Source organism: Bos indicus, chromosome 24 (assembly GCF_029378745.1).
Source record: "Bos indicus isolate NIAB-ARS_2022 breed Sahiwal x Tharparkar chromosome 24, NIAB-ARS_B.indTharparkar_mat_pri_1.0, whole genome shotgun sequence".
NCBI lineage: Eukaryota > Metazoa > Chordata > Mammalia > Artiodactyla > Bovidae > Bos > Bos indicus.
This window is the reverse complement of record NC_091783.1, coordinates 35,707,485-35,735,289: the sequence shown is the minus strand read 5'-3', so window position 1 is coordinate 35,735,289 and position 27,805 is coordinate 35,707,485. Positions and strand designations below refer to the sequence as shown.

The 27,805-nt window shown below is 44.4% G+C and overlaps 1 protein-coding gene and 1 pseudogene across 1 annotated transcript in view; both read left to right on the top strand.

The window, feature by feature from the left end:
• Positions 1-27,805, top strand: part of COLEC12 (collectin subfamily member 12) — a 184,626-nt gene that overhangs the window by 33,370 nt on the left and 123,451 nt on the right. The window lies entirely within an intron of this gene.
• LOC139179433 (anaphase-promoting complex subunit 13 pseudogene) lies at positions 20,561-21,174 on the top strand (annotated as a pseudogene).

The following is a 27,805-nucleotide window of genomic DNA, read 5'->3' as shown; positions in this document are numbered from 1 at the left end:
CCCTTATTAGGAAGAAGGCCTACCAGGAGCTGTGACTTTCTCACTTTTTTGGGTTACTGATGAAGTATTAGAATATACCACCCCCCAAAAAAGAAAAAAAAGAGCAAGAGAGAGAGTACCAGGTGGTCTTCTGTGTCTTGGGGCTTTTTTCCTTCTTCTAAGATAATGTTTATATAAAGTGGGAGCGTGTATATTTAAAAAGCCTGTGAGCTAGACTTTTTCCCTTGCTGGGAAATTATTAGGTCGGTTCCTTCCATCTCTGCCTGTAAAATAGTTAACCTCTCTTTGAAAATTGAAATGAAGTTAAAAGATACTTGCTCCTTGGGAGGAAAGTTATGACAAACCCAAACAGCATATTAAAAAGCAAAGACATCACTTTGCTGACAAAGGTCTGTATAGTCAAAGCTATGGTTTTTCCAGTAGTCATGTATGGATGTGAGAGTTGGACAACAAAGAAGGCTGAGTGCCAAAAAATTGATGCCTTTGAATTGTGGTGCTGAAGACTCTTGAGAGTCCCTTGGACAGCAAGGAAATCAAACCAATCAGTCTTAAAGGAAATCAATCCTGAATATTCATTGAAAAGACTGAAGCTGAAACTCCAATACTTTGGCCACCTGATGTGAAGAGCTGACTCAATGGAAAAGATCCTGATGCTGGGAAAGATTGAAGGCAGGAGGAGAAGAAGGTGGCAGAAGATGAGACTGTTAGATAGCATCACTGACTCAGTGGACTTGAATTGGAACAAACTCTGGGAGATAGTGAAGGACAGGGAAGCCTGGCATGCTAGAGTTTATGGAGTTGCAAGAAATTGGACACTACTTAGTGACTGAGCAAAAACAACAGCATTTGAATGAAGGGAAGAAGAAAGGAAGGAAGGAAAGAAGGAAGAATATTGCATTTGTTTTCCTGTTTATGATTGCAAACACCTAGAAATGGTAGATTTAGATAAATTGAGTCTTTTTTTTTTTTTTTTCACCTGCTAGGCACGTGTGTGGATTTAAGTATGTAGCTGGTGACCTGAAAGATTTGGGGTTCCTGGGGCTGAAAGAAGGAAAATCCACAGAGGGAGAGGAGAGAAAGCTGGCTGGGGATGCGGGTTCAGGCAATTGGATTTAGTTCTCAAAAACTGAATCACAAGAAGAAGGGAGTGAGCAAACCCTTGCATCCCTATCGTTTCTTACCTTTCAAAGATGTCTTTTTTCCTTATCATGGTGGAAGTTCAGCAGAGACAAAGATAGTGTCTGTTGTGTTCATCACTGACTTAGGACGGGCCTCGGATCCACAAGTATTTGAGGAAGGAATAGTAATATGCTTTGGTGCTTATAGCGTGTGTTTTACTCAGGGGATTTTTTTAAATCTTACAGAAGCTCATGACCTGGTGGGTTATGTCCCTGATGGCACCTGTGTGTGGACCAAAAACATTTTCCAGAGTTGAATTCTGGGGAGACAGAGGTGTGGACCCCAAATCCAGCAGCCAGTCATGGTAGAGACTCAAAGCCAGGACAGGTGCATGGAGGGGATTAGGGCTGAGAGGAGGAAGACCAGCTAGAGCTGACACTGGGTGGTGGTGGTGGGGGGTCTCGTAGGAGGAGACACTGACCTGAGTCTACCTGAGGGGCCCACATCCTTGTTTTCTTCTTCAGAAAGACCCTGGGAAAGTTCTTTGGCTTCGTCTGAATTTCTTCTGTGCTTACACTGAGTTAAGATCACAGAGTTCTTGTGAAGTGCAGATATATACACTTGGCAGTTGTAGAGAGGAAGATGGTAGACTCGCAGTACGATGGGTCACAAGATGTTTTTTGGTTTTGCAGAACATGTAAAAGTAATGTCTACCCTACACTGTAGTCTGTTCAGCATTATGTCTAAAAAGAAAAACCATGATACATACCTTAACTTAGAAATATCGCTAAAAAACGCTAACCATCATCTGACAATGCAGGATGCCACGATTACCAGTTGGGAAGCACACACACACACACACACACACACACACAAGCAAGGTACGCCTGGCAGGAGATGCAGGTTTGATCCCTGGGTTGGCAAGATCCCCTGGAGAAAGAAATGGCAACCCACTCTAGTATTCTTGCTTGGAAAATTCCATGGATAGAGGGGCCTGGCAGGCTACAGTCCATGGGGTTGCAAAGAGTCAGACATGACTGAGCGACTAAGCATGCCTGAAGGATTCAGAATTAGTAAGTCATGGTCTCTGCCGTCAGGATGACACGGTTAAGTGAAGAGGACAAGAAGTTGCACTCACATGAAACAATAGTGAAAAGTCCCAGCTGGTATATCCTAGAGGTTTGTGCCAAAGATGAGTCCAGACCAGGGGAAATCAGGAAAGGAAAATGAAAATCATTGCTGTGGTCTGGGGTTCTGGGTGAAGAGAGGCAGAAATCAGCTCAGGGATGTGCCTGTGGGGATGGACAGAAAAGGTCTCCAGGGAGGGAAAGGGGAACCCTTCCTGCCCAGAGCTGGGATGGCTTGTTGGAGGGTGTGGGGGAAGATGGGCCAGGCTGAAAACTAGAGAGAAGAATTTAAATTTGATCCGATTAAAAGTAATTGGTCTCGGACTTCCCTGGTGGCTGGGTGGTAAAGAATCCTCCTGCCAATGCAGAAGACATGGGTTCAACTCCTGGCCCATGAAGCTCCCACGTGCCACGAAGCCACTAAGCCCGTGCTCCACGCTGTTGGGCCTGTGCCCTAGACGCTGGGAGCCGCAACTACTGAAGCCCACGCACCGTTGAGCCAGTGCTCCGCAACAAGAGAAGCCACCGCGATGAGAAGCCTGCCACCGCAACTTGACAATCAGCTCTTGTTTGTCACAACTAGAGAAGAGCCTGGGGAGCAACAAATAAAAAATAGTAAAACAAAAAAAGTGATCTATCTCAAAGTGTTTTAACAGAACCATCTGAGTAACAGAAGTATGGAGTGCAACCAATGTGCTGTCATTACCTAGTTTTACACAAAAAGAGGAAAAAGTGGAATTTACGAGGGGGGCAGTGAGCTGATAGTGTGCTCCTGACATGGGAATGGAGTGAAAGAGTCGCTGTGATCTGTGACTCTGGGACGTCTCTGACTCTTACGTGGTCACTGATAGCCTCTGCCACTGAGTTCAAAGGTCATCGGGGGAGGAAGCATCCAGAGCTCAGGCGAGTTCCGGCCCCGCTGGGCACTCACCGTGTTTACGACACGGGCCACCACCACCTTTCATTGCCTTGAGACTATTAGGCAACTAATTTATTTTTCTTGGTGCATGTGTGGCTTGTTCCTTTCCCGATTTTATTAGGTCTTTGGGTTTGGCTGGCCATTGCCAGACATCTTGAATGCAACCGTGTATCAGCAGGCATAGTTCATAGGCACTTTTTTACAAAGCAGCTGCTGCCAATGTGTTGTTAGGGATCTTTGGTTTGGGGGGAAATTTAACAACAACAAACCAAGTCTGAAAGCAGACGTTGTAAAAGAAGTATGAGATGAAAAGTTGGTGAGGATTGTCCTCTGCCAAGGATAAGCAAATCCCTTTTGGGAAGAGATGATGCTGAAAGCCAGCTCTGAGGTTGGAAGCTCATTTTGGGAAGCAAGTCAAGGAAAGGGAAGTGGTGAGTGAGGGGAGCCGACTCCAGGCCTTGGGAAGACTGTGGGGTTTCAGGGCTAAGGGCGGGGGCTCTCAGTTGGAGCCAGTGCTTCAGAATCTGCCAACCTTGCTCCAAATCCTTCCTCTCCACCTCATCCTCCCCAAAGTGCAGAGATGAAAATAACTGGCTTTTCCATTGTTGCTGGGAGGGCTTAAATCTGAGATATTACACTTGACTTCTTTTAACACAGTGAAAGTAGCTCAGTCATGTCTGACTCTTTGCGGCCCCATGAACTATACAGTCCATGGAATTTTCCAGGCCAGAATACTGGAGTGAATAGCCATTTCCTTCTGCAGGGGAATCCTCCCAACCCAGGGATCAAACCCGTGTCTCTCACGTTGCAGGCAGATTCTTTACCATCTGAGCCACCAGGGAATCCCTTCCTTCCAGGTGGGCCTAGTGGTAAAGAACTTGCCTGCTAATTCAGGAGACATAAGAGATGGGGGTTCAGTCCCTGAATCAGGAAGATCCCCTGGAGGAGGGCATGGCAGCCCACTCCAGTGTTCTTGCCTGGAGAATCCCATGGACAGAGGAGCCTGGTGGGCTGTAGCCCATGGGGTCGCAAAGAGTCTGACACGACTGAAGTGATTTAGCATGCTTCTTAACAAAGTTTAGCTGAGGAGAAATTAACCTGAGGCTGTTAATAAAAGAGACTGGCTTCCACATCCCAACCATTGCTTCTGTTGGGAGAATGCTTCTCTATCCATATTCCCATGGTCACGTGCTCCGTCTCATCCGGGAACCTGATGATAAGTTGCATGTGGTTTGGAGGGGCCACAGCCATCAGGCAGCAGTGCTCCTTCGATGCTTTCTTTTAACAACAGCTTTATTGAGACAGAGTGATGGACGGAGGAGCCTGGTAGGCTGCAGTCCATGGGGTCGCTAGGAGTCGGACACAACTGAGCGACTTCATTTTCACTTTTCACTTTCAAGCACGGGAGAAGGAAATGGCAACCCACTCCAGTGTTCTTGCCTGGAGAATCCCAGGGATGGGGGAGCCTGGTGGGCTGCCGTCTCTGGGGTTGCACAGAGTTGGACACGACTGAAGCGACTTAGCAGCAGCAGCAGCAGCACATATTGTACATCCACTGGTTTGAAGTCTACAGTTCTGTCGTTTTTAGCATATTCACAGCTGTACAGTCGTCAGAATTTTGGAACATTTTCATCCCTCCACAGCGAAACATTGTACCCATTAGCTGTCAATCTCCATTTCTTCCAAATTTTCTCCCCGAAATCCTTCAGCAACCACTAAGCTTCTTTCTGACTCTGGATTTTCCTGCTCTGGACAGTTCATATCAATGGAATCAAACAATATAGGGTCTTCTGCAGCCGGCCTGCTTCACTCAGCACCGTGTCTTCAGGGTTCATCCATGGCATAGCATGACTCACTTCTCCGTTCCTTCTTATATTCTACCCACATTTCGTTTATCTATTCATCAGCGCATAGGCGTTGTTGGGTTGTTTCTACTTTCTGGCCATTATGACTCAGGCAGCAATGCTTCTTTGATACTTTCTTTTGCTAGTAGTTAGACAAGAGTGTACCTATCATATAATCCACTGGCACAGTCTGGCTACTGTGAATCATGGTGAACTTTCATGTACCAGTTTTTGTGTGGACGCACACGTCCATTTCTCTTGGGTGCTCCCTAGGCGCAGAATTCCCAAGTCACGCGACACCCTATGTTTTCCTTTTGGGGCTCTGCCGGACTATTTTCCAAAGTGGCCGCATCACTCCATTACTGAGTATTCCCATTTTTTATCCCCAAAGAGAAAAAATTAGCTTGAATTATTTTGCTATCCTAGAGGGATGATATGTAGTAAAAAGGACTAGAATTGAAATGACTTGGGAGTGGTTTTAGATATGGTATCATTTACATCTCAACATTTGTACATTTTAATACACTTCATTTTTCTACTATGTGGAAAAGATGGTCTGGTTAACATTTCTCTTCTCCTCCCCCCCCCTTTTTTTTTTCTTTTTTAAAGAAATATATTTATTTACTTGGTTGCGATGGGTCTTAGTTGCGACACGTGGGATCGTCGTTGCGTTCATGTGAGGTCTTTCCTTGTGGCACATGAACTCTCTAGTTGTGGTTCAAGGGCTTAGTTGCTTCACAGGATGTGGGCTCTTCATTCCCCGACCAGGATTGAACCCGCATCCCCTGCGTTGGAAGGCGAATACTTAACCACTGGACCAGAAGTGCACCCCCCTTTTCCTAAGTCCCTGTTTAAGTCAGTGAGGGGCAAGCATCACTGTGTGCAGGTGGCCAGCACGGCAGCCCAGAGCTGTATGTGGCTACTGAACTCTTGAAAATGTGGCTGATTCAAACTGAGATGCACTGTCAGCCTGAACTCCTCCCAGTCTTGGAAGATGTAATATGAAAGAAAGAATGTAAAATATCTCACAATAATTTTTGTTATATTATATATAGGTATCAAGATGATAGTATTTGGGGTCTATTGGGTTAAATAAAATACATAAAAAAAAAAAAAACTCACCTGTTTCTTTTTACATTTTTTGAAATTGGAGGAGAATTGCTTTTTGTTATATATAGGTATCAAGATGATAGTATTTGGGGTCTATTGGGTTAAATAAAATACATTTATTAAAAAAAAAAAGTCAGCTGTTTCTTTTTACTTTTTTTGAAATTGGAGGATAATTGCTTTACAATGTTGTGTTGGTTTCTGCTGTACAACAACGCTAATCAGCCACAAGTATACACATATCCCCTCCTCCTAAGCCTCCATCCCACCCACCATCCCACCCTTCAGGTCATCACAGAGCACTGAGCTGAGCTCCCTGTGTCATACAGCAGCTTCCCACTAGCTATCTGTTCTACACACGGTAGAGTATATATGAGTACTACCCTGTCAGTTCGTCCCATCCTCTTCGTTCCCTGCTTTGTCCACCAGTTCTTTCTCTACGTCTGTCTCTATTCCCGCCCTCAAATAGGTTCATCAGTACCATTTTTCTAGGTTCCACATATATGTGTTAATATACATTTCTTTTTCTTTTTACTTTTTTTAATGTAGCTATTAGAAATTTTTTAATGACTCACGTGACTTGCATTTCTGTTGGACAGTGCTGTTATATACTATTTTCAAGGCTTGTTTTTGAACTACTGGAAAAAAAAAAACAGGTCATCTAAATATCCTTTGGATAAACTCCGATGGTTATTAGCAAATCTTCCTATCACTTTTTTATCACCAAGAATCTGTTCTTTGAGTTAGAACAGCAAATCAAATGAGTGCCAGTCAGCTTTTAGCAATCGGGCTTTAACTGACCAACCAGCCAGCCTTCCTTAAAAGTGAATCCATCCCTACCCAACAAAATAAGACAAAACCCTGATGAACGTCCATGGCCATGATAATTGAATACAGCTCCTTGCCTGACCGTCCCACTCCTGGTCTGGCCTGATATGCTGCCCTTTTCTGTTATGTAACCTGGTGGATGTTCCAGACTGAAAAAGGAAGGGAGATGGGACACATGGTGACAAGCAATGGAGAAAACGCTGGGTAGGTTGATCACTGAGTCGTCCAGCTAACGTGTGAATATCACTTAACCCTAAATAGAGAGTGTCAGATGGGGGCTTCTTACCTGCCTCTTGTTGGAAGATCAATATTCAGATTACCAGGAAAGTTATGTGAAAGGTACAACCTCCTTGGCAACCCTCTTTTGTAAAACACACATATGTACTGGTGTTTCTAATCTTGAGTATCTGGACATAAGGTCACCACTAGTGGTTTCATGATTCGAAACAGAGAACAGACCTGTGTTTTGGCAACTTCCCCAGGTAACATAATTTAGCTTGACTCCAGACCTCAAGACAGATAAATTCGTGAATTCCACTCCAATAGGAAGAAAACTCCTTCCCCTTTGGCTGAAACTTTCGCTGATGCATAAAATGAAACTTGGGGTGGGAGCGGATTCAGAAGGTGAGACAAAGTCCATAAAACCTTAGGGCATAGAGTGAATGAGACAAAGTCCATAAAACCTTAGGACACAGAGTGAATGAAGAAATCTGATCTCTCTTGCGGGCCATCCCAAGTGATGGTGGAAGAATAAGAAGAATAAAAAGAGGTCGGACCAGCCAGGACTTAATTTCTGGATGACAGCAGAGGGACTCCACATGTGTTTAAATGATGTCTCTTGTCAAAAACATTCTTTATTAATGTTGTTTACTTGAGCTCACGGCCAGATCAGAATAACTGAGTTCATTTTCTTCTTTCTCTTGATGAGTTCTTAAGGGAAGGAATCAGCAGGCTAATCAGTTATCACTCAGCACTTGCTCGTTTTAAAGGAAGAACCTCAGGGCAGTCCCCCTGGGAAGTACTGAGAGGTCATTATGGTTTATTGAAAAACAGGATCATTAAGAGAGAGATCACAATCATATAAATGAATTCGTGTGTCAGACACATGTGTTGTGTAGGGTTCCCAGGTTGATTTCAGGGCCAACCTTATGAGCAGTGATCCTCTTTTGAGAAGGCCCTGAGCATCCTGTTTTTCTCCTGTGCTCTCCTACCTTATAGTTGAGAGGCATGGGCGAATCGGGAAATTTTTTTTTGTTTTTTGAATCGGGAAATTTTATCCTGCCTGATTTCATGTCCACCATGAAGCTTCTGGAAGGTGGAGAAAGGAGTAAAGAAAAGCATTCTGGCATATGCATGATACTTGCCGCCCTGAGTGTGCAGAGAAAGCTGGTCTGGGGTCTCCTCACATGGACCTGGCTTTAGCAGAGTTTTGTTGTTCTTCAGTCACTAAGTCATATCCAACTGTCTGCAACCCCATGGGCTGCAGCACACCAGGCTTCCTTGTCCTTCACTATCTCCCTGAGTTTGCCCAAACTCATGTCCATTGAGTCAGTGATACCATCCAACCATCTCATCCTCTGTTGCCCACTTCTCCTGCCCTCAATCTTTTCTGGTATTAGGGTCTTTACCAGTGAGTCAGCTCTTAGAATCAGGTGGCCAGAGTATTGGAGCTTCCGTTTCAGCATCAGTCTTTCCAGTGAATATTCAGGGTTGATTTCCCTTAGGATTGACTGGTTTGATCTCCTTTCAGGCCAAGGGACTCTCAAGAGTCTTCTGCAGCACCACTGCTTGCAGTTTTAGGTAGAAAGAACTACCTAAATGCCCCTCGTGTCTCCTCCACTCAGGTTTTACATACATAGCTCTTCACTCCTGCGAGCTCTCCTGGTGAGAAAAGCTGTCTGATTTAGGATTTCACTCATAATCTTGCTTAGAACATATGTACCAGGCACTGTGCATGCTCAGTCTTTGAAGTGATCATTCATTCAAAGGTAGACCTTTGGGACTTCCTGGTGGTCCACGCTCCCAATGCAGGTGGCCTGAGCTGGATCCCTGGTTGGGCAGTACCACATGCTGCACCTAAAAAGCCCATTTGCTGCAACAAGACCTGGCAAGCCTCAGCTAAGACCCAGAGCAGCCAAAAAAAAAGGAGATCTTTGTCATAGAGCCCTGCCTAACCCAAAGGAAGGACACGCAGCACATGACTTATGAGACGTAAGCAGCTCGATGGGACAGAGGCTGTTTCATTGGCATCCTTCATATCCTAGAGGGAATTCTCAAAGAGCCATCCTGTCTCAAACCAGTCCAAGCTCCTCATGGAGTCTGGGTGATCCAACTCTGTCCACCAACTAATTAAATGGCAGGTAAGGTGTCGAGGACCCAGTGTGTGAAGTGGGAACTCCATGCGGTGCAGTGATGGGGCAGAGAGGAAATTGGGAGCAAAGGCTTCACCCAGGAAAGCGAAATCTCAGGAACCTGTCTGGGATCATAAATTCTGCTGGTAGAGAACTTACACGGAAAAAGTCTAAAAATAAGGAGGGGCTTTTCAACAGGTGGGACTGGCCAGCAATGGTCCAGGCCACCTTGTTGGTCATCCTCAACTCCTAGGCCTGGACTGCCACCTGTTCACTGAAGCTAAGACTGGCCTTTGGAAAGAGGGGCTGTGTGGTCAGGAGCCTGATGCCCAGAGCCAGGGCAGAAGGGCCGACCTGGGTCATTCAGGCAGCCTCTCCTTCTCTCCCCTTCCCTGCCCATCCTCATGTCTCCCCAGTTGTTTGGATAAACCTGGAAACTCAAATGGAGAAAGGAGAATTGCCCTAACTTACCAGAGATCTCTCTGCCTGCTCACGTGGGGCTGAATTCAGTAGAGTTGAAATGATCGTTGCTTTCTTAGCATGAGAAACAAAAATACATCCTCAGAGGGATGTTTCAAGGACAGCTAGGAAATCAGTGATGGAGTTTTTGGTCCTGACGTAGTCCTCCCTGAGAGCATTCTTAAAAATGACTCATTTAACAGATAAGAAAACTTTATTGTTGCTTAGCTGCTCAGTCTTGGCTGACTCTCTGAGACCCCATTGACTGTAGCCTGCCAGGCTCCTCTGTCCATGGGATTTCCCAGGTAAGAATACTGCAGTGGGTTGCCATTTCCTTCTCCAGGGGATCTTCCCAACCCAGGGATCAAACCTGCATCTCCTGCATGGTAGGCAGATTCTTTATCACTGAGCCACCAGGGAAGTCCTAAGAAAACTTAGAACAATAAAATAGCTGCAAATGGACACCCCTCCCCAGAAGATCACCAATAAGCTGAATGTTGTTCCCTTTTCCCAACTCTTGGGCTTGAGATTTATCTCAGCCACAGTCTCCCCTGGTCTGAACTCTCTTCTGGCAGGTCTAGCCTGGTTCCTTTTGCCCCAAAGAAAATGCAGTGCCTCTGGCTGACCACATCTTTATGCAGTCTACGATGTATTTATGTAGCTTGGAAGAATTTTAAAAGATAAATTTACTGTAACTTTTGAGAAATGACCCATATCCTGCCAGTAAGACATGCCATCCCCTTAATCATATGCTCAAAACGGTCAAGGATCCCGTTTCTGTTGGCAGTGATGTTTCCAGATGCAAAGTGAAGAAAGCTTTTCTTCTCCTCTCCTTGGTGTGGAGTGCTGAGAGGAGCAAAACGAGGAAGCAGCTGAGAAGGCCGGGGATTGGAGGGACTGAGAGTTCTTGAGAGTCCCTTGGACAGTAAGCAGATCAAATCAGTCAATCCTAAAGAAAATCAGTCCTGAATATCCATTAGAAGGACTGGTGCTGAAGCTGAAGCTCCAATACTCTGGCCACCTGATGCAAAGAACTGACTCATTGGAAAAGACCCTGATGCTGGGAAAGATTGAAGGCAGGAGGAGAAGGGGGCAACAGAGGATGAGATGGTTGAATGGCATCACCGACTCAAGGGACATGAGTTTGAGCAAACTCTGGGAGATAGTGAAGCACAGGGAAGCCTGGCATGCTGAAGTCCTGGGGGTCACAAAGAGTTGGACAAGACTTAGCGACTAAACAACAACACCACCTTACATTAAGTAAATAAATCATGCACTTGGCAGGCGTCCATTTCTCGACAGCTCAGCAAACTTCATCGAAGGATTCACAGATTGGAACAACTCCCCACCTTTATTTCAGAGGTGAGGAACTCGGATGGACAGAACTCGGTCCACTTGCTGACCATATATGCTTTGCTTAAATACTGTGCTTGCCTCCATTGGCCAGAGCATGTGACATAGCCATTCTTCAAGGCAGGGTTTAAAAACATCTGCAGCCTAGAAATCAGCAGAGTTCCCCAGGGAGGGTGTTAAATCCAGAGTGTGCTGATCTGTTTCCTGTCTTTGTTATGATTTCTTCACTGTAACTGAATATCCCCGGGTGCTCCAGTGACGGGTACCCGGGTGCAGCTGTGTCAGCAGGCCAAGGACTGTTGGCTCTCGGGGCTCCGCGCGCGTATACCCAGCCAGCTTCCCTAATCCCAGGCAGACCTATTAATTTACAGGGTAAGCCGCTCCTGGTCTGCAGATCAGCAGGTCTCGCTGTGGAGTCCCTGCTGTTAAATATAATCTAATTAAGGCTCATTAGGAGGAAGAGCCGTCACCTAGCTGGACTGATCCTTGCCAAGAGAAAACTCGCACAGACACCAGCAAACCACCATCCTCACAAAATGCCGGTGGGTATGCAACCAGAACGGAGAAGGCAATGGCACCTCACTCCAGTACTCTTGCCTGGAAAATCCTATGGACGGAGGAGCCTAGTAGGCTGCAGTCCATGGGGTCGCTGGGAATCGGACACGACTGAGCGACTTCACTTTCACTTTTCACTCTCATGCATTGGAGAAGGAAATGGCAACCCACTCCAGTGTTCTTGCCTGGAGAATCCTGGGATGGGGGAGCCTGGTGGGCTGCCGTCTCTGGGGTCGCACAGAGTCGGACACGACTGAAGCGACTTAGCAGCAGCAGCATGCAACCAGACGGGGCTTCCCTGGTGACTCAGCTGTAAAGAATCTGCCTGCCAATGCAGGAGGCGTGGGTTCGATCCCTGGCTTGGGAAGATCCCCTGGAGAAGGAAATGGCAACCCACTCCAGTATCCTTGTCTGGAAAATCCCATGGACAGAGAAGCCTGGTGGGCTACAGTCCATGCAGTTGCAGAGAGGCGGACACAACTGAGCGACTGAACAACACACTACCAGGCGCAGTGAAGTATCTCAGAACCTGAGGGCCTTTCTAAGCTCATCCCTGGAGAAGCAGTAAGCAGGACCTCTCAGGGTTGTGCCTTATGTGGGCATGGTGTTTGCTAACCACCTGTACTTTATTTTTACTTTCTGCCTAGGAAATTGATCTTGCCCCCTCCCAACAGCCTTTGATCCTCAGGTGCAATCCCTCCAGACTCAAAAGGGTGAGTTACCGAGGGGTGACCACTGGCCACAGCCCATAGCCCGGTCAGAAGCTGCTCTGTGTTAGAAGAGAAAATGTGCCTTTTTGGAAATCTTGAAGATTACACAGTTTATTCTCAAAACACGGCTTTGGCTGCCAGCGGGTTTCCAGTAAGCCGTGAGAGCGTTTAACCCAGAGTCGGTTTGTGGCCGTCTTGAGCTGAGGTGTGTGGAGGCCCCCATTCCTTAGTAACTCAGAAGTCACGCTGCTGTTTCTGGCGCTGAGGGGTGAGCCCGGCCAACTCTGAGTAGCTCTCCAGAGGAGGTTTCTGGGCAGCGCGTCTCCGTGTGCAGAGGGTTTCCGCTGTGTGGGCCTGGCTCAAGAGCAAGTTGCTCATGGAATATGATTGGTCCAAACCCCTGGTGCTTCCTGACCAGTGAGGGGTGAGTGTTTTGTAGGAAGGCTGGAGAACTCAGCTGTGTGCAGGATGGAAACCCAGCCACATAGTTCTGCACTGAGAATTCAGACCGTGCACAGCTACACAGAGTTTTGATGGATGAGAGTGCAGTCATGCCCACCTCTATGAGATGGGGTAAATGTGGGCTTCCCAGGTGGCTCAGTGGTAAAGAATCCATCTGCCAATGCAGGAGACACGGGTTTGATACCTAGGTTGGGACAATGCCCTGGAGAAGGAAATGGCAACCCACTCCAGTATTCTTGCCTGGAAAATTCCAGGGACAGAGGAGCCTGGCAGGCTTCAGTACATGGGCTCGAAAAGAGTTGGACATGACTGAGTGACTGAGCACACACACACATGAATGTGGGAGTCAGATGGTTTTTCTCAGTTCTGCGGCTACGTTCAACTCAGAGAAACAGAAAAATGCTCTGTAGAATGCATTGCAAGGCCCTCTGAAACCAGCCAGGTTTCAGCCACGTGCTCTGTAATCCCACCTGAGGGCTAACACACAGTCTGATGTCACACCCTGCTCGGATGTGCCTGATACACTTAAGTCTTGGGTCATTTAAAAGAGGTCGTGCTATTTTTATAACATTATCCCATCACCGTGCCTTTCATTTATGTTTATCTTCCAGCAGGGCTTTCCACTTTAGCTGTCACGCCATCGTGGGATGGGACACAGTGATTTTTCACACCGTTTCTGTCTGGCTCACAGGCATGGTCTGAATGGTGATATGTGTGCTCTGCGATCATAAAAGGGTCCCCTGCTGGTGTGGGGAGAGGGGTGCTTGGACATCAGTGTGACCAGGACCATCAGCCACTTGGTGGCTCAGTGGTAAAGAATCTGCCTGCCAATGCAGGAGACCCCGGATTGATCCCGTCTGGGGAGATCCCACATGTTGCAGAACAACTAAGCCCATGCACCACAACTACTGAGTCTGTGCTCTAGAGCCCGGGAGCCACAAATACTGAGCCCATGTGCTGCAGTTACTAAAACCCACACACCCTAGAGCCTGTGGCCTGCAACAAGAGAAACCACCGCAAGGAGAGGCCCTCGCACTGCGACTAGAGAAAAGTCCCTCACAGCCATGAAAACCCAGCATGGCCAAAAATAAATAAATAAATAAAAGTATATTAAAAAAAGAATATTAGGGATCATCAAGGATGATTCCAACCGATGTGTATCCTTCATTCTCTTTGAAAATCAAACTCAAAATTCTGATTCTGGGAAGTCCTTTCTGGCCAGTCTCAATGACTCAACATTTATTTATTCAGGCATTGAATGAATTTAGGTGTTTATTGAATGTCTCTCATACGCCGGACTCTGCTGTAGACTCTGGGACTCCAGTGCAGAGCAAGATAGAGAGTGCCTGTCCTCAGGCAGGCAGGAGAGCTAGGTAATCAGCTAATAAAAATAATTTAACTAGCAATAGGTGCGGTGGAAAACACCAGGATGGAAGACTAGTATGTGGTGGCGATGTATGGTATTCTGGATAGGGTAATTAAGGAAGGCTTCTCAGAGGAGGTGACACTGGAACAATAGAGTGATGGATGTTGCGATTTGTGGAAAGCCTTATAGCCAGAAGTGGAAACACCTGGAGTGTACAAGGAACAGTTCCTTAGCACAAGGAGTAGAAATAACCAGATGTTTAGGGGAGATGGAGGAGGTGAGCTTAAGAAATGGGGTCATGGCTAGAATATATTAAGACCTGGGGTCTGTGGGGAGGGCTTTGGGGTCTATGGAAAGCCTCTGTGGGTTCAAGTAGAGAAGATGCTGTGACTTACATCTCATTGTGTAAGCCACTCTTACTCCTCCATGGGAAGGTGAGTGTGGGGCACAGAGGATGGAGAGGCATGTATGAAGGCAGGAGGCTTGGAGTGGGTCGTGTCAGTAGACTGGATTGGAGTAGGGTGTCTTGGCCTGGAATGGAGAGATATGGTGGAGTTGGTGGGAAGTGATGGGATTGGAGGTGTGTTTTAGAGACTTGCTGATGTGGGTGTAAGGGGAATGGCGAGGTTGAGGATGTTTAGGTATTTGGTTCAGCATCTTGGTGAACAGTGGTATGTTTATTGGCATTGGAGCCTAAGGAAAGGAGCAGGTTTGGAATTTTGTCCTAAACTTGTCAATTTTGAGATGCTTATCATACTTCCTGGGAGATATATAGTTGCATGAGTCTGGAGCTCGGTGGAGAAGTTGTGGCTGTGGATAGAAATTGAGATCTTCAGCATTAAGTCAGGGGATGAGGGGCATTTGTATAAGAAGAGTGTAGACAGGAAAGATGGGTGCTAAGGACTGGTCCTCGGTATTAAAGGTTGAGAAGAGGAGGAAGAACTAAGTGTTCTGTTTTTCAAAGTTAAGTGAAAGAAAGTAAAGTGTTCGTCGCTCAGTCATGTCTGTCTCTCTGCAATCCCATGAACAGGAGCCCGCCAGGCTCCTCTGTCCATGAATTCTCCAGGCAAGAATACTGAAGTGGGTTGCCATTTCCTTCTCCAGGGAATCTTCCCAGTCCAGGAATCGAACTGAGTCTCCCACATTGCAGGCAGATTCTTTACTGTCTGAACCATACCCAAAGTGCTGACACCTAAACCGCCCACACCAATTTCTCACTCCCAGACTCTCATTCTGTGCTCTCCCTGTGTGTTGGGGGCTGCTGCTGCTGCTGCTGCTGCTGCTGCTAAGTCACTTCAGTCGTGTCTGACTCTGTGCAACCCCATAGACGGCAGCCCACCAGGCTCCCCCGTCCCTGGGATTCTCCAGGCAAGAGTACTGGAGTGGGGTGCCGTTGCCTTCTCCGTGTGTTGGGGGCAGATCCTATTAACTTCCTCCTCCTTCTTCTTCCTCATTTGCCTTTATTTTTTTTTAACCATGCCACAGCAGGTGGGATCTTAGTTCCCTGACCAGGGATCGAACCCATACCCCCTGCAGTAGAAGCATGGAGTCCTAACCACTGGACTGTCAGGGAAGTCCCCTCATCTTTCTACTTTTCCTCTTTCTCCTCACTCTTTCTACCCCCTCCTTCTCTCTCCTCCTTCCCCTCTTGATTGATTCCCAAATGCTGCTGCTGCTGCTGGTGCTACGTCACTTCAGTCGTGTCCGACTCTGTGTGACCCCATAGACATCAACCCACCAGGCTCTCCTGCCCCTGGGATTCTCCAGGCAAGAACACTGGAGTGGGTTGCCATTTCCTTCTCCAATGCATGAAAGTGAAAAAGTGAAAGTGAAGTCGCTCAGTCGTGTCCGACTCTTAGTGACCCCATGGACTGCAGCCTACCAGGCTCCTCCATCCATGGGATTTTCCAGGCAAGAGTACTGGAGCAGGGTGCCATTAATGCTAGCATTCCTCAACCTGGCCAGGAGCAGACCTTGCTCTGGCCTCTCCTGCACTTTCCAATCCTTGCTGATCCCCAGAACAAGCCCAGTGATGCTGATCATGTGTCAGTAATTCAGAATTCTTGCTGGCTAAATCCACTGCCTCCCCTAAGTAGGGGGAATTGGACTTGTGGTGGAGGAAGAAGAAAAACAAACCAGCAGTCCCCAGAGACCTTCTTTGTTGTCCAGAAGTTCTTCTGTGTATCAGCCGATGGATTTGGCAGTGTGCAACAAAGAATAACTCCAGTTTCCTGCTGGGTTTCAGGATGATGTCTTTTGGTTACATTCTTTCCACTTGTAGAATGTTAGCTTCAAATTCTCATGGGTTAGGACTTCTGACGACTGGTCCCCAAGTGACACTGTTTAGTGGAGCAAAGACAGCGTTCTTCCCTCCCTCCCCCGAAGGCTGGCACTCCGGTTGGAAGCCCTGAGGTGTTTGTGGGGCAAGAGGAAGAGATGTGAAGTTCCACAAAGACACATGAGGCAGAACAAGGTATCGGCAAGACACAGAGATTTAAAGAAACAAACCTGCAAGTCAGTCCCGGAGATCCAATCTTTGGTTCTCGCTGTGGGTTGGGGCAAGTTTTGGTTTTGTTAGGGGTGATATCAGCTGATCTTCACTCCCACCGAACCCTGCCAGAGCCAACACCTGGAAACGTAAGATTTATTCCAAGATTCACAAGAACTGTTTATTTTTTATTTTTTTGATGGTAACAAGGAGGAGGACGAGGGTTCTGTAGAGGCAGTTCCTGGAAGTAGCAACCAGAGCCTTAAGCCAATAAACAGTGATTCTTGAGAGCCTCTTGGACTGCAAGGAGATCAAACACATCAATCCTAAAGGAAATCAACCCTGAATATTCACTGAAAGGATTGATGCTGAAACTGAAGCCCCAGTGCTTGGCCACCTGATGCAAAGCGCCGGCTCACTGTGAAAGAGCCTGATCCAGGGAAAAATTGAAGGCAAAAGGAGAAGGGGGCAACAGAGGATGAGATGGTTGGATGGCATCACTGACTCAAGGGACATGAGTTTGAGCAAACTCAGGGAGATAGTGAAGGACAGGGAAGCCTGGTGTGCTGCAGTCCACGGGATCCCAAAGAGTCAGACACAGCTTAGCAACTGAACAACAACCATCTCCATCTTCTCTTTGAACTCCACAGAATTTTGGACAATAATTGTGAGATTCCTGGCAGGGGAGTGGGGATTGGGCTGCCCATATATTATAAAAAATATAGAGAGAAGAGAAAATTTATACTTCAAGTTAATTTGATTTTGCATAGCAGAGTCTGGGCTTAAGCATTCATTCACCACACACCCAATGAGGGAAGTCAGTCTGTTTACACTGTGTCTTAAGTCAGGGGTCCTATTTTTACACAGTTTGCCAAACCAAGTTCCACTATAGCAGTGTTCTGCCAACACAACTTTGTGAGCATTTGTTTGCCGAATGGAATCAGTCATGTTTTATCTAGACGACCCCAGTCTCCCCGATTCATCTTGGAAGCTCCACTGTGTTTATCCCGTGATGATGACAAAGTGGTTAAAAAGAAGATTACTCCACAAAGTAATATGTTCAAGAGAAACAAAAGGTATGGATACAGATAGGCTTCAGAGAAAGTCAAACTTTGAGACCACCATTTGGATGTTTGAAAGCAGCATAAATATTATTTTCCAGTCACAGTAGTGCTGCATTCCACCCTGACCTTTTTTTTTTAATTTTAAGTTTATTTTGTAAATTGAAGGATAATTGCTTTACAGAATTGTGTTGGTTTCTGCCAAACATCAACATGAATCAGCCATAGGTATACATTTGTGCCCTCGCTCTTGAACATACCTCCCGCCTTCCTCCCCATCCCAGCCTTCTAGGTTGTCACAGAGCCCCACTTTGAGTTCTCTGAGTCATACAACAAATTTCCATTGGCTGTCTGTTTTACATATGGTAATGTAAGTTTCCATGCTACTCTTTCCATACATCCCACCCTTTCCTTCCTCCCCCGCCCTTTGTCCATAAGTCTGTTGTCTATGTCTGGATAGATAAATGAATAAAGAAGCTGTGGTTACATATATACAATGGAATATTACTCAGCTATAAAAAAGGAATGCATTTGAGTCAGTTCTAATGAGGTGGATGAACCTAGAGCCTATTACACTGAGTGAAGTAAGTCAGAAAGAGAAAAACAAATACTGTTTACTAATGCATATATATGGAACCTAGAGAGATGGTACTGATGGAGTTATTTGCAAGCAGCAATGGAGACATCCTGACCTTTTAAGATACATATTTTCATGCACAGTATCCCCCAAAGTTAGATTCCCCATCCCCACCCCTTCACAGTGTACCTTGACTGCTGGCTATTTTCAAAAAGAGTTCTATAAATATTTGATAATTATCAGAAATGAAGGTTGGAGTTTTTTCTCTCTCTGTGATTACACTATTGATGTATTTTGCTAGAGGAAAAAAATTGCGATCTGGAGCTTTATACTTAGTGAAATCAGAGACAAGGGGACCTGGGTTTAGTGTTTCTTGTCTGTTTCCTACATATTAGTAAGAAATTGCTTCTAGTTTGTCCAGCATATGTGTTGGGGTGAATTTTGCAACAGGAGAAACGGGAGTTATTCCCCTCCCACTTTTGACTCTTCCTCAGAAGGTTAAACATGGATTTTCATATGACCCATCTATTCCACTTCTAGGTATGAAATGAAAACACGTGTCCATATGAAACTTGCCCACAAATGTCTGAAGCAGCATTATTCATAATAGCCGAAAAACTAGAAACAACTCAAATGTTATCAACTGAGGAATGGATCAGTAACATATAAAATGGGATCTTATTCAGCTATAAAAAGGAGGTACTGGTACCTGCTTCAACATGGATGAATGAACCTTGAGTGTATCTCACTAAATCAAAGACACAAAAGAGTTATTCTTATAGGAAACATCAGAATAGGCAAATCTATAGAGAGGGAAAGTAGATTAATGGTTGCTAGGCAGTTAACAGGAGCAAGAGAACTGCTATCGGATTGTTGATTCTTTTTGGGATAATGAAAACATTCCAAAATTTATTCTGGTGATAGTCACACAATTCTGTGAATATACTGAAAATCATTAAATTGAACACTTTAAAGATGAATCATGTGGTATGTGAATATATCTCAATAAGCTGTTGTGTTTAAAAAAAAGCTGCATATCAGTCCATCACTATCAGAATTTCCATAAACAAGAATACTTGGCAGGACTTCCCTGGTGGTCCAGTTGTTGAGATTTTGCCTTCCAATGCTGGGGTTGTGGGTTCGATCCCCGATCAGGGAGCTAAGTTCCCGCATGCCTCTCAGTCAAAAAAAACACCCAAAAACAAAAGCATAAAATAGAAGCAGTATTGTAACAAATTCAATAAAGACTTCAACAACAACAAAAAAGAATAATTGGCGCTCAGGTGAATAAGATCTCACAATATAATGAGAACAACATCTGCAAGTTAAGAGGCGCAAGGTTGAGGTACGGTAGCTCTATTGTGAGAGAGACTGATAATGGTTTTTCCAGGGTGCTCTGAAATGTGCGCTGAATGGAATTTGCTGACATGGACTTGGTCACAATGAAAAAGTATTGCCCTGGTCAGGTTTGATTACTTTATTATATGTTCACCTCAGAGTGCAAACATCCTGTGAGAAGACCAGTTTCAAGTGGAAGAAACAAACGGTAAATGTCATACAGGGAGGCAGTGTCTCAGATTTGACCTCTGCTGTAAAATCATACTTAAGGAAAAGTATCTTAACAAATAAAAATAGCTTAAACTGATCATGTAGAAACAAAACACAACAAATCAAGAGGGAGTATTTTCCTGGATCTGGCAGAGCCTTGTCAGATCTCACACACCGCTTAAGGGAACTGTGGTCGCCGTGGGTTTGGGGCCCAGTGAGATGATTTCAGGATATGGTTTCTTTCTTTCTTCTTCTTTTTTAAAATTAATAACATTTTGGCTGTGCCACAGAGCATGTGGGATGTTAGTTCCCCAACCAGGGATCGAACTCTCACCCCCTTTGGTGGAAGTGCAGAGTCTTAACCACTGGACCACCAGGCAAGTCCCAGGATATGGTTCCTGACAACTCTAAATTTCATGCTTTACGACAGTGTGGAAATATCATGTGTCTATCTCGTTTACATATAAATACATATTTTTCAAATAAAGGTTGTTTTCACATTGAGCAAAAGTTTTCTTGTCTTTCATAGCTATACTTATGTTTTAACCTTTTCTTTGCCCTCTCTAGTCTGTCTCCTGACCCCAAACCCTGCCCTCTGCCCCAAAGAAACAAAGGAATATCCTCCTAAAAATTGTTGAGTGTCGGGACTAGAAGCCACTTCTGGAAATATCATGTCTCAAAAATAAATTAGAGAGGGTCATATTTAGCGGGGAAAAGGCATTCCAGGTTTGCTCTTTTAACTACAAGCTTACGGAGCTCTAAAACAGAGGTCCCATCCGACAAGATCAAAGCTGCAAGAGAATGGACAGTGAGGTACAAAGAGATGGAAGGATCTTGGATTTGATTGACGATGCTTGGCGAGAAGACAAGCTGCCTTATGAGGATGTTGCAATACCACTGAATGAGCTTCCTGAGCCTGAACAGGACAACGGAGGCACCACAGAATCTGTTAAAGAACAAGAGATGAAGTGGACCGACTTGGCCTTACAATACCTCCACAAGAACGTTCCCCCCATAGGAAACTGACACTTGGCTCCTTGTTCATCAACAGATTTTTTTTTAAAAATACAGATACAAAACATTTTCTTCCTGTCTCCTAACTTAAATCTTTTAGTGATAGATCAACACTCAAAAATGTGCAACTAATTTTGTGGCAGCAAGATACAGTGTGAAAATACTCAATCAGGTTGAGAAGCTGATTGCGGTTTCTTAGGAATGTAGAACATCTGGCCCTTCGAACCTAAAGTTCTTCACTGACTAGCTTGTGTTTGAACATGATTCATTAAACGTTTGCCTTTAATTCTGAAACAAAACAACAAAAAAAAATAATTTCATATCAAAACTGCTTATTATGTTTTACACTGAAATGTAAATATGAGCTTCTTATAGTTTCTATCCACATGACTGTATTAACTGTACAGATGGTATGTTATTTTTAGGCGTGGCTTCAATGATGTCAGCATTTGCCACAGGCTTTCCATGGAACTAGCCCTTAGCTAGGGATTCTTCTAGATTCTGCCTCATAGATCTCCAAAGTGATAAACGTGGGAATAGTCTTCAGAGGTGATCCTTGGAAAATTGCCCCTTGATCATGTTAGTGCGGGAGAAGTCTCCTATTGTAGCATTCTATGAGAATGTGCCAGATGCCTAGCACTGCAGAGTGAAGCCCCACTGTAGGGACCCTGGTTAACTTGATCTAATTCAGCATTTCCCAGAATCATCTGTAATTGTGAATCATGTACCTGATATGTACAATGGAGATGGTAAAATCTATGGTATGTAGCTCGAATACCTTCTGTAGCTCAAAAAATTTCTGAAAGAATCCAGTGCATTAACATATGTGAAAGTGCATGCTAAGTCATTTTAGTTGTGTCCAACTATTTGTGATCCTAATGACCGTAGTAGCTCACCAGGCTCCTTTGTCCATGAGATTCTCCAGGCAAGAGTCCTGGAGTGGGTTGCCACACCCTCCTCCAGGGGATCTTCCCGACCCAGGGATCAAACCCACGTCTCTTATGTCTTCTGCACTGGCAGGCAGATTCTTTACTAGTGCCACCTGGGAAGCCCCCGTGTGAAAGTACGTTTATGTAAAACTATTTACATGTAATGTATTCATCCTGTTTTCAATTATTACTGCATATACTGTTCTCCAGATAGATTGTATGTGAATTAGATCTTAATAAAGATTGTTAGGTGGGCTTCCCAGGTGGCTCAGTGGTAAAGAATCCACCTGCAATGCAGGAGACATGGGTTGGATCCCTGGGTCAGGAAGATCCCCTAGAGAAGGAAATGGGAACCCATGCCAGGATTCTTGCCTGGAAAATCCCATGGATGGAGGAGCTTGGTGGGCTACAATCCACGGGATTGCAAAAGAATCAGACATGACTTAGCAAATGAACAACAGCAGCAGCAGCAACAAAGGTTGTTAGGTAGGTAGATAGATGATAGATAGACACGTAGATAAAATTAGAAAGACGGGGAAAAGAATTAATGCTTCTGGAGATGGCGAGCTTCAGAAAATCTGAATTGCTGTGGCTATTAGTGTGGTTCTCTTTTCTGGGTTTTCTCTCCCTTGCTTGCCTAGGTGTCCCTTTCATTCATTTGTTCATTCCTTCATTTATTTAACAAATACTTGTTAAGCAAAGAAGAGAATTGCCATTTTGACTGATCTAGGCATACGGAGAGGGAATATAAAGAAAACAAAAAATCTCTTAAGTTGTTCATGGTTTTAAGGAAAAGATAGACATGGAAACAAATAATTATAAAAGAAGTGTGTACAAAGTATGTACAAAGAAGTAAGTACAAATACTGGGGTACAGTTGATTTCTCAGAGCAAGGACACTGTCAGAGGAAGGAAGAGAGGTTTGAGTAGGGTCTTGACAAGGTTTCCTGGAGAGGTAAGTAATATTCAAGGCAGCCGGTTCCTATGCACCATTGTTATTCCTGCTTCCTTTATTTATTGCTCCTTCCTGCCAGTTGCACCTGACTTCCCATAATCATAGCCTTGTCCCCTAACTGCAGGTCTATTCTTCCTTCTTCCATGGCTAATCAGAGAGATGCAGTGAAAATTTGTAACTGTGGGGTGATTGGCGCTTTGTGGAATGAGAACTTTTGATCTTCCCTTGTATGCCTTCTTTTTTAATAAAGTGCAGCTAAACTTGATATATAAACCTTCAAAGTATTGGAAGTAAAATGACAAATGTTCACTGAAGATTTTAATATGGTTAAAATTAATAAATAGTTGGCAGAAATATAGAGTATATTAAAATTTGAATGAATTTTAGCTCCATGATAGAGTACCACTTTATATTGGAGGTTAAGCTATTAGCTTAGAAGAAAAGAGTTAGGAAAAGTAAATGATTAATGCATCTCTCTACCCGGGTTGTAATAGCAGGCGGTCTGAGCTGGCACTCTGACTTTACATCTGAAATCACTCATATCTACCTTTTTATATCCAATAGTATCTGTATGGCCAAATTAATCCCTTTGTTGCATTTATTTAAGAACATGGCTTTTACCTTACAATCTAGCACATACATCACCGTACCCCTTTCATAATTTTTTAAAAAGTTAAACTCAAGATATATCCAAGAGTTCAAAGCTGAATTATAATGGACTGTATACATGTAACATATGTATATAAACTGTACATTTCTAAAAAATGTATTTCTTTAGAAATATGTGTAGGATGTAGGATGACAGGTCAAAGCTTTACATTTTACTTTTCTTAGTCTATTATATCAGTTGCCAGAGAAACTTTAGGGATTTTTTTTGATACCCAATCTGTAGGTCAAACAGTCCATTAAATAAATTAATAGATGCAAAAGAGCTTAGAAGAGTGTCTGGCACCTGGGGAGGGCTCAGTTGATGCAAATGCGTGTCATTGTTCTTATTTCTACAAAGACATGTGACTCAAATGCCGACGACGTCACATGAAGTATCACCATCTGGGTTGACTCAAGCCACTTATTCAAATCAGAATAAAACTTTTAGCCCCAGAGTCATTTCCTGTCCTTTCTAATTGTGCTGGGGAATATAGGAATGAGAGAGAACCCTACCCGCTCTCAGCTCAGCAGACAACGGCCAGTTCCTTATTCCATGTATACACACACACCAGGGATGTAGCCCAAACCAGCTTGAGTGTAGAGGAGAGAAGAGGCTCTGGAAATAGATTTGAAAAAAAAAAACAACCCAGTTTAAATGGAGAGTCCTGGGACAGGTCAACATGGGCAGGGGAAAGAATTTTAGAGAAAGGAAAATGGTGCAGGTGGCCACCCTGAAGCTAATTTAACTCGGGTCATCTCTGATCTCTTCCAGCTGTGAACATGTGCCTCGTGGCCCGGTGGCCCAGCTGTTCTCCTTTGCTCTTTATGTTGCCTGGCCCATAAAATTAAAACAGGATTGGAATTTAATTCCAGGTCTTTCACAGTCATATCACCGATATTAAATGGAGCTGTTCTCTGAAAATATCCAGTCCTAGTAGGAGAGGTCCTGCTATGGATCCAGTCAGCCCCTTCTTGTTCAGTCACTAAGTCGTGTCCGACTGTTTGAGACCCCATGGACTGCAGCACACCAGGTTTCCCTGTCCTTCACCATTTCACGCTCAAATTTGTGTCCACTGAGTTGGTGATGCCATCTACCTCTCTGCCGCCCCCTTCTCCTCCCGCCCTCAATCTTTCCTAGCATCAGGATCTTTTCCAGTGAGTCAGCTCTTTGCCAAGTGGCCAAAGTTTTGGCGCTTCAGCTTCATCATCAGTCCTTCCAATGAATATTCAGGGTTGATTTCCTTTAGGATTTTCTGGTTTGATCACCTTGTAATCCAAGGGATTCTCAAGAGTCTTCTCCAGCATCACAATTCGAAAGTGTAGGGAAAAACAGCCACGTGACTTGGCTGACAAAGGTTCATATAGTCAGAGCTATGGTTTTTTCCAGTAGATGAGAAAGACCTTATTTCTCTGGCTATTCCCCGGGCACTAGAGGGCCTTTTTGAGCAGAATTTTAATCACCAAGTTGGGTTTTTCACGCAGTCAAGGAACTTGACCAAGAAGCAGTGTTATGACTGGAGTTGATGGCTAACTGGAGAAACAGCCTGGCTGACATACTCTGCATGTTAGTCACGGATTCTGACTTAAATTCTCTCCAGAGAATTTAACACAGACACATGGAAGACCAAAGGGGAAAGGTGAACAGTTATTAGAATATCTGACGGCCAGAAACGCAATCACAGTCTTTTGTGAACGTTTGCTGCAAGTAGAATCTAGATTTCAGTCCAAATTTATGTTGTGTGTTATCAGAAACAAGCGAAAGGTTCCAGGAAATTCTTCAGGCTGACCCATCAAGATAACAGTCCTTCTATTTCAACACTTTTTGCATTTTGAAGAAAAATGAGTTTCTTCAACTTATGTATAGGTTACTCAATATAATGCGATATCCAGATTTTGGATGTCCAAAGGAATTTTTTTTCAAGTAGGTAAACTTTTGAATGCTTTTACTCTGGATATTCAGAAAAAGCCAATGTATAAAAGGAAACTTTAAAAATATGTCAGCCATATATATAGCAAAGAATCTAACTTATCATCTTTTTCCTAATTAGAAGTTCAGCTCAATTACATTTTAGTGAACATTAATAGAGCTTATTTATTATGTTGGAGAGCATGTACTGGCTGCTAAAATCTTTAAGAAACTCAGACTCTACCTAGGAAATATAAGTGAAGAGAATTAAAATATCAGGAAGAAGTCAAACACCAAAAAGCTTCTAGTGGAGATCAGGAAGATAGGCCAGGATGAGAGATTGACACTCCAAATTAAGCAAATGATGTGAGCTTTGGCTTGGAAGAGGGACTGGGTGGGGTACTTCTGGGAATGGCCAATGGTTTGGCTCAGTTGCAGGGGGGGATGTGTTGATGACCCTGATGAGACATGAAGCAGAAAAAAATGGTTTAGGCCAAATCAGTGGAGTGCAGTGGGGATGATGTTTACATTAAAAGCCATTGTAAGGAGTCTATGAGGAAAACAAGCCATCATGTGATTACGGGGGAGAATGAACTTTAGATGAGAGCTTTGGGGAGATAATTCTGATGGCAGTCTGAGAAGGGAAGTGATTGGAGAGAAGAGTGATCTGAGATAAGGATTTGAATTGAAGAGTCTGTTGTGTCACGCTTGGTAGGAGGTGGTGGCAGCCTAAAGCTGATCAGGACAGTGACAAAGACCTGGCCTGAGGAAGAGTGGCCAATGGGGAAGAATGGGCCTGAGGTGGCTGCTCAGACAACATGGAAATGTGGGTGATAGAAACACAGATACTACCCACACCTAGTGCATAACTGAAGATGGAAGCAAAACGCTAGCCCGGTTACGGAGATTTGTCATGAAATTACCATGTACTGCATTATCTTTCTGGATCATTATCAGCCATTATTGGTTTATGTATTTTTTAATGTCTGCAATTTAAAATATTATATATCTTCTTTTATTGCATTTTCACATATGCTTTTACCTCCTTAACAGTTGCTGACATGTTCTTTTAAACGGTATTTTGTTAGCATAGAACGCATATATTCTAATAATTCCTATCCCTTTTTCCCAACCAATGAGAAGGGCATAATGATTGATGGATAATATTTTAGTAGTGTTATCTTATTAGTAATAACAAGGATGGCCTCATATGTGTGTAATGACTCACTCATGGGGTGTGAGTGTGATGTTTGTGGTAGGCTTTGCCGAGTCTTGACCCTCCTCCTTTCCTTCTCTCTTCCCTCAACCTGTGGTTTTCACCGCTCCTTTTACAGTAGGAGTGTCCACATACTCTGTTGCTTCTTTTGCTGTGTTTTATAAACTCCTACTGTTATTTTTGGGCTTCCCTCATGGCTTAGCTGGTAAAGAATCCACCTGCAATGAGGGAGACCTGGGTTTGATCCCTGGGTTGGGAAGATCCCCTGGAGAAGGGAACAGCTATTCCTTCCAGTATTCTGGCCTGGAGAATTCCATGGACTATATAGTCCATGAGTCGCAAAGAATCAGACACAACTGAGTGACTGTCTCTCACTGTCGTTTTTATTGCTGCTGATAACATGATTTTAGTACTTCATTGTTTCCATGTAGATTTCAGAACTAACTCTTCAGTGTAAAATCGGCACTTAACATAATTATCTGGTACTGAATATATATTTGTTAGTGCGTGAATGCCTAAATTAATGAAATTAACGAATGGGCATAATCAAATTTCAGTTCCCTGTGGATCCAGTTACTTTCTATTGGGAGTGTGCGTGCATGCTTAGTCACTCAGTCGTGTCTGACCCTTTGGACTGTAACCCTCCAGGCTCCTCTGTCCATGGGATTTTTCAGGCAAGAATACTGGAATGGTTTGCCATTTCCTTCCATAGGGGATCTTCCCAACCCAGGGATCGAACTAGAGTCTCCTGTGTCTCTTGCGTTGCAGGGGGATTCCTTACCCTCTGAGCCATTAGGGATTCCCCTACTGGGAGGGTGAAAGTAATCAATAAACAGTACACCTGCAATGCCAGGCAGTGATGAAAGCTGTAAATTAAAACAAGGGCAGTAAAGAGAGTAAAGGGCTCTAGATTAGATGGATGGGGAATCTCCCAGAGGTTGTGCTGCTTCTGCCTCCTAGGTTCTGCTCTGAGATTTCATTCATTCACACAAGCCTGGAGTCAGACATCCAGATCCACGTCTACTATCACAAGTCCTACTTCCCTTTTGCATGCCCTCTGCAGGCTTGTGTGGGTGAAGAATTGTATGAGAAAAGAGCTTGCCTTGTTTACTATCAAATCAGCCAAGTATAGGGATTATCTGTGTGTGGTACACATTGTTCCAACAATAGTTTAAATATTTTGCAATCTGCATCATTACCGTGGGGGAGACAAAGTGCTTTCGTTAAGAAAACACACACACACACACACACACACACACACACA